Raw genomic sequence first — 14,205 nt, forward strand, 5'->3', positions numbered from 1 at the left:
TTCTAAAGATATAAGTATTAAAGCCCCCATAATTAGGATGCATGTTTTCTTTACCTAACTGCAAGCCCTCGGAGACAAACCCAATAGAATTTTCTCCTTTCTACCTTCTGACCCCACCACTTACGTGATGTGGTTGTTATAAGCAATCACATCTTCTCAATGATTAGAAGGCAAGACTCCCTTCCTGTGCCTTGCCTCTTCCTGCAGTGGCATATTTCTCTTTATTATGACACACAAAAAACTTACAAGAAAATGTTTATATGAACAACTACCTAAAACCCATTTATAGTTGCTTGGAGTTTGTATGTCAACTATACAATTGAACAAATGCTGAATTACAAAAGGCCCTAGCATTTTTATACGTCGACAGAAAGCAGGCTTTACATATGGTCATGAACTAAGGGCCAAAGGAGCTGGGTGGATTCCTTAAAATAATTAGGAAAAAAGATTCCCATGATCATGAGCTTCTCTATACATACCGCTGTACTTTGATGTTCGAAAGTCTTGGAATGACTAGCAGGGTTTTCTGTCGTTTAAGAAAAAAAGAAAAAGGATGTCCTCATGGTGAAATTATCTTCAATACCAATGGAGTATTTAATTCACTATCATCTTAAAGGTTACAGTAAATGATCAACTGTTTCTGGGAACTGCAGGGCTTATGATGCATCTGTAGAGGGAGGAAAGACTTCTCCCAAGCTGCCATTTCCAGGTGAATTCTGTCGTCTTAGTTTTCCAAGTCAGGAGGTTCCTTGCCCTGGTAGCTATTGGGCTCAGAATGAACTGAGGGGACAGCGATGTCAAGATTTAAGGAATATTTTGCAGCCAACTTTGCCAATCTAAGTTAAATACTTCTTTTTATATCTTGATTCTCTGTGTATTTTTTTTCCTGAAGGACATAATGATTCAGTGTATCTTGTCACGCTGGTCAGCAGGAGAGTTTAGATTTCCTTACCAATGCTTTGCTTCACTTAGGCAGCTACTGAAATGGAGCTATAATAAAGTTTAAAAGTATGGCTCCAAATATTCCACATGTTTTCTTTAATTATATCTCCCTGAATTTGCCACAGGGGAATCTTTCAGCAGATGTGGGAGTATGGGAGTGCACTAGCAATTGATTTTCATAACTCATGGATTAAGAATGTGTTCCGTGGAAATCTTTCTGTTGAAAACATATGTGATGTTACAACTTGTTTTTATGCAAACAGCTAAGAGAATGGAGAAAACTTATCTCATGTATAGGAAGGCCAGTAGTTTTTCTCAGTACTGTTACTCATACATTTTTCTCTGTAGCACATCACCATGCATCTTGTCTAAATGTTGGTTTTTGTTTTGCTTTGTTTTGTTTTTTCTTTAAGCATGCCAGTTTTTTTTTTTTTTCTGTTTCTGGGTCCTTGACACTCCTTCTTACAATATATCTAATGAGTGGGTTTTACCCTCTGATCCCACTAAGCTCTTTGGAGTCTTCTTGCTCCTTTTTTTCCCTGTACTAATCCCAAGAGCGGACCAAGAATTTTGAGATTTTGAGACCATTGATGAGTTCTCTCCAATAGAGTAATGAGCTGACAATCCTATCTCATCATTGGTATTGTTTCTCCTCTTGGAGAAGATGTACCTTTCTTTCATGATTGCAGAAACGTTCTTCTTTATATTCCAGAGTCTTGCCAGAATCATGATGAATATGTGTGAGGTGAATCAATACTACAAATGAGTACCTGAAGTAGTGCTTTATGAATTTTTGACTTCTTACAAATATATATATTGCATATAAAAGATTGGTAGCTAATAAATGGGATTTCTTAATAGAGTTACATTTCTTAGCAATTTGATTGTTTTTAAAAGTACTTATTTTTATTGTACTTGTAGGTCTTTTGTCTGAATATCTGTAACCACCTTTGCAGTGCTTAGGAAGGCTAAAAGATGATGTAGGGTTCCCTGGAACTAGAATTAGGTATGGTTGTAAAGTGTCACATGGGTGCTGAAAATCAAACGCAAGACCTCTGTCAATAGCAGCAAGTATTTTTATCCCCTAGGCCATCTCTCTGTCTCCACTAATACCATTTTTATCGGCATTACTATTTTAACTTCTGCACACTATTTTTTTTCTGAATGCTATTTTATTTCTCCAAGCATCTAAAAAGAAACCAAAATATCATATTTATCTACATAGAATGAAAGTTGGGAATCAATTTTTCCACTGGAAACTCTCACAGACCCTAATTTATCTCTCCTTATTCCTTTTAATGATTATTTTCAACTGATACCTTGTCTGTCAAAGTATGAAAGTGGACTCTGAGAAAAGGAGAGGCCAATGTCATGTGATAGGAAACTGAGAGCAGTTTTCCTAGAAATTGAGAGTTAAAGAGAGTGATGGCCCATGCCAAGAAGGGATGACAGTCAGCGCAAGAGGAGGTCTGTAAGGTCACTTACTTAGTAACATGGAGCACTTTCAGCTGAGTGGGGTAGTAGAACTGTTGACATGGGTTTCTAAAAGGTAAAGGAAGTAGAAAGAGACTGAGTAGTGTCATGAAGAGGAGCAATGGACAGACCTGCGGGAAGAAAAGCAATGTGAGCCTCTGGTTACAATGTACAGTGATAGCAACACTATTTCTACAACAGATTAGACTCAAGAGGGAAAAATTATTAAAGGCATGCATGTTGGGCAAGTGGGAAGAGACGTGTTCATCTTTGTTAGATGATCAGAAGGTTCATCTGACCTGGGGGGGGGGGGAGGTAGTGACAGGGGAATGTTATCTATGTATGTAGATGATGATATCCTTAGTGAAGGTTGTGGAAAAAATCTTCCTGGCTGTTTTTATTTCCTCCATAAACTAAGCAGTAATGTGTGTTTAACTCATTTTAAGCCTCTGCAGGGAGTAGAGGTTCCCTTAGTTCTGATCCCATCTATCCTGAAGGCACATAGATTTCCAGTTCTTCACTTTTTACATTATTCTTTCCCTCATCTCTACTTATAAAAAGTAATTCTAATGTCAAAGTCAATTCTGACATCCCAAATAAGGAGAACCTAGAGTACATCAGCAGTCGATGATTCTGTATGGATGCATGTATGCACCCGCTCTTCCTGTGGTTTTCTAAAATGACTCTAAGAAAGGTTCATAAAGACATACATAGAATGGTGGGCTCTTCTGGTCTTCATGGCCTCCTCTGTGGATTCCTTACAAACTGAGACAGACCTTGATTTCTACTATTTTGTGTTAGAACTTTGATCCCAGTGTCCTCTTTTAAATCTTAGTTCACAGGAAAAAAAAAAGTAGCTCAGAATCACCAAGCAGTGTGGGCCAGGAGCCAAGGAAATTTCAAGTCCTAAGTCTTCCTTGCACGAGAGTTTGTTTCACTAGACAAAGGTTCCCATCTTGTTATTTGGGGAAATTTCAGGGAGATCTGATGATGTCACTGCTCATCACAGTGAGGCCAATGGAACCTCACATTGATCACTTACTTTACCTTCCTCCCCTGTCCTGGAACAATTCCCCTAGCAGATAAACATTTCTCCTCTTGGAAAAAGATACTGTAAAAAATTAAAAGTATCTTATATATAAAAACAAAATTCCTTGGGCTTAAATTTTTTTTTGCTCAAATAAGATTCATAGACTAATTTAAAAAATTACCATTATCCTACTATTCTCATCTAACATTACCAACTAGACTAAGTTAGTTTATGCCTGATATTTCCATGTAGCTGGTCAATACTTATGTGTACTTTGAAGAACTACAATATAAACAGTGGTACCAAGTTGTAGAATGCGTTTGTTCTGAGGGATTTAATCACTATTTCAAACAGAATTCCAGATTTTCTGTGTGGGTGACAACATGTATACAATTAAAATGGATATGTACTATGGTGTATGTTGTTGAGGTATGTCCAAAATCCACAGGGCATGTGATCCAGAGGCAGGCTGAAGCCTTCAAACCACATGACTCTGCTACTACAACCTTATAGCTCCAATCCTGGGAAGTCTATGCTCTATCTAGAAAATTTCTCTTAATGTAGTGTGCTGTTGATGGCTTAGTCAAGCCTATGGACTACTTTCATAGCTGTACCTATATCACTCTTTGATTGAATAACTGGAGCCTGGAACCTTGACATATTGCCATATAAAACTGACAAACATAATTCTACAGAAACGTATGAATTCCTGCAGTCTTCAGTTGCATATTATGGTTTGTTTGGATAACAGCAAGCCAGAAACAAAATTGTGCATATGCTTCTTGGCAATGTTTCTAATGATGTATTCTGTAGTTAACACACTAAGTTCAAGTGTAGCAATCATTTATCTTAAGTAGTTAAAGACCTTTTAATAAAGTGGCTCATAATCTCCAGAGATTTATAACTGAGCTGGAATTTATTTTTGGAATTCACCACTGACACCAATCCAGTTTCCTAGTAGATCACTGATAAGGATCTAGGTTTGATTCTCATCAGTTACAAAGTAGTTCACAATCTCTGTACCTCCAGCTCCCAGAGATCTGACTCCCTCTTCTGATCCTCACTAGCAACAGGCATACATGTGATGCTCATGCAAAACTATACTTGTACTTGTAAAGTAAATAAATCTAAAAATGTTTTTTCCTCATTAGGAAATCCAAGAGATGCTTGCATTTGCCATTTTCTAGGCCATGCACTAAAATGATCAATGAGTCTTACAACTAAAGCTGGTACACCTGTCGGAAAGCCCTGCAGGATAGTTTGTAGCACTGAACTAGGGAAGGACTCTCTAAGGTTCCGAAAGGGCATTAGTATAAGCTTCTTGCATTATGTTTCCAAATTGCCTCTGTGATAATTCATCATGATGCCACCCTCATTTTTATCTATCAGTACTTTGAAGTTACTATTATTTTAAGTAATACTCATAAGTGTAGTTATTACAAATCTCTAAAATGATATGTTTTCATGTTGGGTCCTTAAGCTTGAGTATTTTTTTTTCATTCCAAAGCCTTATTTTTAAAATATTTTTTTTCCATCTAGAATGATTATCCATTTTTTTTGATATCCAAACACTTTTTATTACATATTAAATTTAAAAATATAAATCTCACTAAAATGCTTATCAAATACATATACATATGTATATATACATGCATACATGTGTGTGTGTGTATGTATGTGTGTGTGTGTATGTGGTGTGGTGTGTGTGTGTGTGTGTGTGTGTATATGGTGTGGTGTGTGTGTGTATGTGTGGTGTGGTGTGTGTATGTGTGTATGTGTGTGTGTGTGTCTGTCTGTGTGAGTGTGTGTGTGTCTGTGTGTATGTGTGGTGTGGTGTGTGTGTGTGTCTGTGTGAGTGTGTGTGTGTGTCTGTGTTTATGTCTGTGTGTGTATCTGTGTGTGGACTGCCACTGCATTGGGACAGTACACACAACCACTAAGGGTGATCAGAAACATCTGTGAAATACAGAATGAAACAACATTGAGAAAGAAATGCATACCAAACAGTTGGCATGGGGCCTACGAGGCAACTAAATGTGAGGGTCATGATTAGAGTTTGTCACCATTTCTCTTAATGACTTAATAATATGGGGTCTACTTTGAGTACTACCTAAAAGACACATTCTCTCATGACTGGATGAAAATATTAAGCTGCTGAATATATTTTCTGGGCTCCCATGGCCCATTAAACATGGTAACCTAATAAGGTAGATGTGGGTAACACATATCATGATTAGAAATGTTTGAGTATTTTCCTTTCTATAGTTGTGAAATGTAAAATTTAGGTTTGCTTCCATCAGGCCTCTTAATCCAAACTTCATAATGGTCAATTGTTGTAACTACAGCACTTGTGGGACACTCATCTTTTTTATCAGTACATAGTGTTTGCCCACGTATATATAACATTCACCGTCATAATAGTCTTCCCTCTTCAGATCTAGCACTGTGCAGATGTTTGTCCAGTTTCACAGGGCATTCTGTTTTAACTTGGTGTGGACTCAGTGTAGCCATGCCCTTCCTAATTCTTGTCCAATCCTCAAGAATATTGAAATCCTGCAGTATATACAACTATATACAGACCCGAGACAATGACTGTTTTCTTTTTGTCGGGGCTGAAAGGATCCTTCCTCTTTTTTTCTTGACTGAAGCCCATCATTCCACTGTTCTCACAATGCTGGCGAGAAACCTGGATTTCACATTTGTGCTTATTCCTCAGAGTCTAAGCAGAGTTCTCTCTAGATTTCTGCTACTTTTGTGCAAATCTGCATGTTTTCTTGTAAGGTGGCCAGTGTTTCCAAATACTCTGGTGCTTTTCCAGCTATGACTTCTTGTAGTTTTGCATCCACTTGACTCAACGAACTGCTCTTTATAAAGTTGATCTTTGAGATCTGTAAACTGCTTCTCAGTGTTGGCCATCTCATCTAAACATACCATCCTTCTCTTTCTGATGGGAGGCATAGCAGTATCCAGGCAGGCATAGTGACTGGAGGAGCTGTGAGTTCTTCATCTTGTTCCAAAGGCAAACAGGAAAAGACTGGCTTCCAGGCAACTAGGAGGAGGGTCTCAGAGCCCACTCCCAGAGTGACACATTTCCTTCAAGGTCACACCTACTCCAACAAGCTCCCCCACCCCCAATAGTGTGGCTCTCCCTCAGCCAAGCATATTCAAATTTCCACAAATAGAGTATAAATGGAAGAGAACTCAAAGTTCATCAAGTACTGCTTGTCTTGAAACAGTTTTGTAGCTATAGGGATTCTAAGGATAATACCAAAACACTAGAGACTTTCACAACACTACAGCTTGTGAAGCAAGAGCACAGCGTACGCCTTCTTATTTGCCCACATCTTGCCTTTAGCTGGCTTTGGAGCCCTACAAAAGTTCACTTTGTGATAACATGAAGTAATTAACTATCATAATTTTTGTGTGTGCCTTTTTCTGTTCTGTGTGTGATGAGGATTTTGCCTTTTAGATTCCCATATTTCATTCTTGGCTTTTCTTGCAACATTGTTGTTATTAGAAACGTTAGAGGAATGAAAAGCAGCTGTCCGTATATTATAAAAGGATATTCAGTATTAGCCTCTTTGGCTTGTTATCAGTCAACATTCATAGTTGATTTCTGTAGGGGATTTAGTTTCTTTGCTTTAAATATTTCTTGTAAATAACTACAGTTATGAGCTTATCTATCTAACAGAAGTTCTAAAGAAAACTTAGAGTTAATGTTGTTATTTAAAATAACTATCTCTTCTGCTAGAAGGCAGGGCAGGGGAGAAAAATGTATGGATATTCCCATGAGAGAATAACTGACATATTTCTGGAAATTTACTTGTCTGAACTCTCTTTAGATTCCACACCAATTGCTAGTATGTTTTAAAAGAGAGAAATAAATCTAATTTTGAGTGTAAAATATATTTCAAAATATTTTTTAGAATCACCTATTCTTTTTCATATGCATAATTTAGACAATTGTGTATATAAACATATATATTTACATATTTATATATATATATAGTACAACATGAGGAAAATAGAATAAGAAAAGCTAAATTAATTTAATGAGAGTGGTTTAAATGCAGGTAGTATTTAAGAGTTACAAACATGAACATACTCCAAATTGTTTTTCTAGTTCTGTTGGTCTGTTGGATTTTTCTGGTTTTGGTTATGGATAAGTGCATAAAATATAAAAGATACAGAAAATATAAAATTTAATGTTAACTTTCACAGATTTCAGATGAGTGCCTTATTCTGGCAACATAGAGGTTCATTCAGTTGTAGAGATACTGGTCCAAGTTAATTTGGGTGTGTGACGCTTTCCTTTTTTGAAAGTTATTTTATAATAAAGCTTATTAAAAACAAAAAACATATTTGATAGGTTTTGTTTCTCAGTTATATCATGTTAGACAGTTTTTAAATAGCTGAAGTAGAAACACATGGGTATACTAGAATGTGTAAGCAGTTTTTATTACATTCTCAGTGATCCTGCCAACCATGGTTTGATAAAAGAAAGTTTCATGCAATTTTGTTAATTATATTAAGTGTTTTAAAAAGACTTATCAAAAAAAAATACTAAATTTAAAGTGATCTAGCCAAAAGAACATAAAAAATATAAAAACTGGGACACTTTATGGTCCAATGTAGTTGTTTTTTATTTTAAAAGAAATTATCTTTATCCTTTACATCAACAAAAGCCAATTAACGTGGTAGTAGGGTATTAAAAGAGACATGTCCAGTCAGAGAGAGCAGGCCAAAAATTCGAGCTACTATTACATGCCAAATAATGTGCTTTTACTTAATATAAATTCATAAAATTATTCAAATAAACATAATTAATCCCCGGATACTACAGAAGCATTCAAGTATCACTTTGGGGAAAGAGATACTGTCTAAATATGGGAAGGCACCGTTCTGAACTTAGTTATACCAGAGACAAAGTAAGCCAGAAAATAAAGCAACTTCCAGTATTTTTTAATTTGATGTCATAGTTATGTATCAGACATTGTTAGTGCTATGTATGAGACAGTTGTGCAGTTTCATAATAATCTACTGAAAACCTCTTTGTACAGTTTCCAATGATCTCATCGTCCTGCCTGCCCTCCTACCGCTGTAGACTTAAGGTTAGGATATGGTTAAGAAATGAGGAGATGACTCTGTTTTGTATTATTATTCAGCTGGGTTACCACAACAAAATGCCACAGACACAGTAGTTTAGGTGACTAGCATTTACAACCATTTGGGGGACTAGGAATTTAAGACCGAGGTTCTGGACTGTAGAAATTTCCTGAGACTCATCCCAATAGCTTGCAGAGGAGCCATCTCATTGTATCTGATCCTGGCTTTTCTCTGTGCTGGCTCTTTCCTGATATCTTTCTCTTCTTAGAAGAGGAGCAAGTGCCCTTTGAAATATGGAATGCATGGATAGCAAGGAAAACTCACACTGTGACAATGATAAATATCACCTGTTTATCTTCTGGTGTGGAGAAACGACAGTGTTGTCCTTTGGGAATGTGCTATTTCTTGTCAGTGTCCTGATTATCACTCCATGTGACAAAAGTAGATTTCCTATTCAAACAGATCTGGACTATCTCTCGAGCTTTACTTTTATAGTAGCAATATAGAGAAGCCTTAAAATATGCCTCTTTTTAAAAATATTTTTATTAGGTATTTTCCTCATTTACATTTCCAACGCTATCTAAAAAGTCCCCCATACCCTCCCCCCCAATCCCCTACCCCCCCACTCCCACTTCTTGGCCCTGGTGATCCCCTTTACTGAGGCATATAAAGTTTGCATGTCCAATGGGCCTCTCTTTCCACTGATAGCTGACTAGGCCATCTTCTGATACATATGCAGCTAGAGACACGAGCTCCGGGGGGTACTGGTTAGTTCATAATGTTGTTCCACCTATAGGGTTGCAGATCCCACCAGCTCCTTGGGTACTTTCTCTAACTCCTCCATTGGGAATCCTGTGATGCATCCAATAGCTGACTGTGAGCATCCACTTCTGTGTTTGCCAGGCACCGGCATAGTCTCACAAGAGACAGCTATGTCTGGGTCCTTGCAGCAAAATCTTGCTAGTGTATGCAATGGTGTCAGTGTTTGGAAGCTGATTATGGGATGGATCCCTGGATATGGCAGTCTCTAGATGGTTCATCCTTTTGTCTCAGCTCCAAACTTTGTTTCTGTAACTCCTTCCATGGGTGTTTTGTTCTCAATTCTAAGAAGGGGCAAAATGTCCACACTTTGGTCTTAATTCTTCTTGAGTTTCATGTGTTTCACAAATTGTATCTTATATCTTGGGTATTCTAAGTTTCTGGGCTAATATCCACTCATCAGTGTGTACATATCATTTGAGTTCTTTTGTGATTGGGTTACCTCACTCAGGATGATGCCCTCCAGGTCCAACCATTTGCCTATGAATTTATGAAAATATGCCTCTTAGATCTACAACTGTGCAGCTTATAACTGATCAAGGTTCTGCTTGCTATATTTCAAACGTATTAGCATATTTGTGTACAAGATACACCTCTCAGGAACTTCTCTCAATTAATGGACTAGGCAGGCTTAAATACTAGAGTCTCTCCCTGGGAGATATATGAGTGTCAAAGTTTACCTAAAAGCATCCATAGACTTTATTGCCTGTCTGTACATAGAGAAAGCTATACTACATAACCTAAAATCTCTCTACCTGACTCATATTTATCCCTCCTCTCTCAAATGGATTGTGATATTACAGGCTTTCCATCCTAGCATTATTCTTTACTTTCCCATCAATGTCATATCCCCTAATCACTCTCTTACATGCCTAACAACATAAAAGCCATACAAGAAAACAGCTAATGAAATGAATTTGAGACTCTCTCATCTTCACCATAGAGGGTAAGAAACACACCTTCTCATCACTGTTTTTATCCACAGATCATCTTAGGGAGTCTTAGTGGAGAAAATAAAGTGGCAGGTATGATAAGTAAATTAATTTAAAACACTGAGAGATGAACGGTGTGCTGATCAATTTTTGCCAACCTGAGACAAACCTAGTTATACCAAGGAAGATGAAAGCTCAATTAAAGAATTGCCTGGCTCACCTCCCCCCAGAAACAACAACTTAGTGAAACTGACTTTCTCTTTTCAGCATTTGTTCATTACAAATAGCTTCTTACTTTGGGGTGAGATTTTACATTCACTTCCCATTCTCTGTGCTATGTGCCTGACTAAAGCTTCAGCCCTGACTGGCAATCAAGGTTGTAGAAAGTAGTCTGAATGTTAATGGAAGAGAAATGTAATCATCACCATCTCTCAGCTACAAACCCTTTGATCTACAACAGCAACCCTCCTGCAAGATATAGTAGTGCAGTAGAGCCACAAATATTTTTGGGAGTAAACAACTACTACTTTGATCAGATTTAAGGTCACTCTATGAGATGATGACCATACATGACACTGTTAAAGTAACCAAAAACCTAAAACTAGATAGGTAACAGGCCTAGGGAAAAGCCTACTCTATTACTCTACTAAAGTCTGTGAGCATTCTTGCAGGGGGTCAGGGGACATGCTGCTTGGCAAATGATGTAAGATAACTGTACACATTTCCCTCTTTGGATAGGTGAGTATGGACTGTGTAAGAAAGATAGTAGCTCCAGGCAGTGGTGGTGCATGTCTTTAATCCCAGCACTCAGGGGGGAGAGGCAGGTAGATCTCTGAATTCAAGGCCAGAATAGTCTTTAGAACAAGTTCCAGGACAACCAGAGCTACACAGAAAAATCTCGTTTTGAAAAACAAAACATAACAACATGACATAACAAACAAGAAGAAGGAAGAAAAGAAGGGGGAGAGAGAGAGAAAGAGAGACAAAGAGAGAGATAGAAAATAGAGACATGGAGACACAAAGAATGAGTAAGCCAGAAAGAAACAAGAAAACAATGAAAGAAAGAAAGAGAGGGGGGAGGGGGAGGAGAAGGGGGCATGGGGGAGAGCTGAGTCTGAGAGAAAGTCACTGGTCTTTTTTTTTTTTTTTTAATCAATTCTTGCTTAAAGGTTCCCACACTATTTTCTTCCTTGTTTTTCTTTGATGATAGACTGAAACCTGTCAGTGAAATAAATCTTTTGGGCCAAACGTTGTTCTTGGTCAGAGTTTTGTCACAGTCATAGAGAGCAAAGGGAACAGGTAGCTACGATGAGAGGAGAATTGGCAGGTTCCTGAAAAGATCTACGTATCACATTAAAAGGAACTGAAAAGACTCTGCCTTGGAAAAGCAGTTGTTGTGTATCCAAAGGGCCTCATGAAGACACTCTTCTCCTTTGTAGCATGAGGACAAGCATAGCTGGATGTCAGGCTGAGTATAACATTGTTGAGTAACAGTGTTCCAAAAATAAAGGGAGTGCACAGCAGAAACTATTCTTGTATGTGAACACAATGGTCCTGGTGGGATATATACTTGAGCCCTAAAATACACACTGGTGACATCTGCCTGGACTCCCAGTGCGGAGAGGTTCTGGAACTTGGCAACTTTTCTAGAGCCCCTAGCTTTATGAAGAGGTTGCCTATTGCTCCCTGGTAGAAACCAACAATCATCATAGAAACAGAATACACTGACAATGCCTTTCTCTTCTGTGAAGCAGCAGGTATTAGTTTTAAGTATTGTCACCCTTGTTATCCCTACAGTCGTAAGTTCCAGCATGACATGGAAAGAGGATGCACATGCCTGTTAAAGATATCTCGCATCAAACGATTTGCAAGAATTTATCTCATATATACCAACAGGAGTCAGAATAATATTCCTGATGCTGATTTTAAGAGTGCTTTGTAGTAAGAGTGGCCATGGAAGAATTCTTGGGGTCACTTTCTCAGGACACAGTATTTAGCATCCTGGCTAAGACTACAGTTTGGCTGAAAAAAATTCAGTCTTTAGAAGCTTGGAAAAAGATGATCACAAAATTCATAAGTAAAAATGCCTGAGTTTCTTTGGCATTTAGCCAAGGCAATAATAAAGCAGCTAGGGTATATATTCATGTTAGAATGCATATACTACAAGAGGCCAGGATATTCACACCATGTGTTCCACAGGTAAACCAGGAGGGATACTTCACTCACACAGCCTGTTAGTAATGTGCTATTGAGAATGGCACTGAAATTGCTAAGATGATCTGTGATGAAGCTTTAACACTGGCCAGGAGTGATGCTAACAGGAGTCATACACAAGAATGATTCATTAGTACTTCAAAAGGACCCAAGGGGTTGAAGGGGTTCACAGCCCCCTAGGAGGAACAACAATATGAACTAACCCCTAGAGCTCCCAGGGACTAAACCACCAACCAAAGAGTACACATGGTGAGACTCATGGCTCCAGCTGCATATGTAGCAGAGGATGGCCTAGTCAGTCATCAATGGGAGGAGAGGCCCTTGGTCCTATGAAAGCTTGATGCCCCAATGTAGGGGACTGCCAGGGCCAGGAAGCAAGAGTGGGTGGATTGGTGAGCAGGGGATTGGGGAGGGGCTAGGAGGAGGAGTTTTTGGGAGTGGAAACCAGGAAAGAGGATAGCATTCGAAATGTAAATAAAGAAAATATCCAATAAAAATACACCTCTGAAGACACAGAAAATTGTATTAGTCACTCCAGTCATTCCATTCATATGACCATCATGGCTATTCCAGAATGGCTACTGACAGTTAATAGCAACTGACAAGTTACATGTTTATTTTTTCCAGGATGTTGGTTTCTGAGTGGTCTTGAATGCAAGGGCAGTATCTAAGAAGGAATCTATCTTCATGATTCATCTTCAGATACATGTGTATATGAACCACTTTGTACCCCAGATTTCTTTGTGACTCACTCCAGACATTTTATTTCCAAGGCCCTATTCATATGAATAAGCTATTAGTAATTGCTCATATATTTATGTAAGTATACAATATAAAATATAATATAAATATAAGTTTATAAATATAAGTTTAATATAAAGTATACAATATAAAGCATAATATAAATATAAAGTGAACTCTTACAATATAAGGTATAATATGAATATAAAAAGAAACTTTAAAATATAAATAAATAAGAACTATAGACAAATATACAATATGAAGTAGAACTATATATATTATATAAAATAAAATAATGTTTGTAGTATTTGTTCTTTGACAATATCATCCATGTGTAATGCATTCTGAGTTGCTCTGCACTCTCTTCTATTTCTCCTCTTCTATTTCCACCCCTCTTAACTCCCCCCCCTCCAAATCCTTTGAACATTGACAGCCCTGATTCACAACCCATTGGGTAACAAAACAAAAGACTCAAGCTGCTTGTCAATGGGAAAACGTTTTTTTCTAAGACTTTTAAACTGTTTCAAGTATACCAGTGACAATTGTGTTTGTAAAAATGACATTCCACTTCTTCTTTCACCAATATCATGCCTTTTATTTCTCTTCCTCACCTTATTGTACTGGCTAAGATGACACTTGTGATTTTTATGTATAATTTATAACTCACCAAGGGAAAGGTAGTCAAGGCAGCAAAATAAAAGAAAGTTCAATAAAATGGTCTGGTCAGTGACTTTACAGAATTGAAATTGATAATGGAAATTATTTTAAACCACTTGAAATCTGTTGGACACTGAGAAGCTATATGCTAAGAACTGGCTCTCAGAAGACCTTGGCATGTGTTATGCAGTGAGCAGAGCCAGACTGAGAACCACAAATGAATCATTGGAGGAAATGAGCATTGGAGATGACGTTACTGTGGAGCTTTTTCCTGGGTTAGCAGGTATATCC

General features: G+C 37.7%; 1 pseudogene; it reads right to left on the reverse strand.

The window, feature by feature from the left end:
- Nucleotides 1–5,644: 5,644 nt before the first annotated feature.
- Nucleotides 5,645–6,379, reverse strand: LOC110310731 (breast cancer metastasis-suppressor 1-like protein pseudogene; annotated as a pseudogene).
- Nucleotides 6,380–14,205: the final 7,826 nt, after the last annotated feature.

The sequence above is a fragment of the Mus caroli genome, unplaced genomic scaffold (genome assembly GCF_978045245.1).
Source record: "Mus caroli unplaced genomic scaffold, Mus_caroli_1 scaffold_16, whole genome shotgun sequence".
In the NCBI taxonomy this organism is placed as follows: domain Eukaryota; kingdom Metazoa; phylum Chordata; class Mammalia; order Rodentia; family Muridae; genus Mus; species Mus caroli.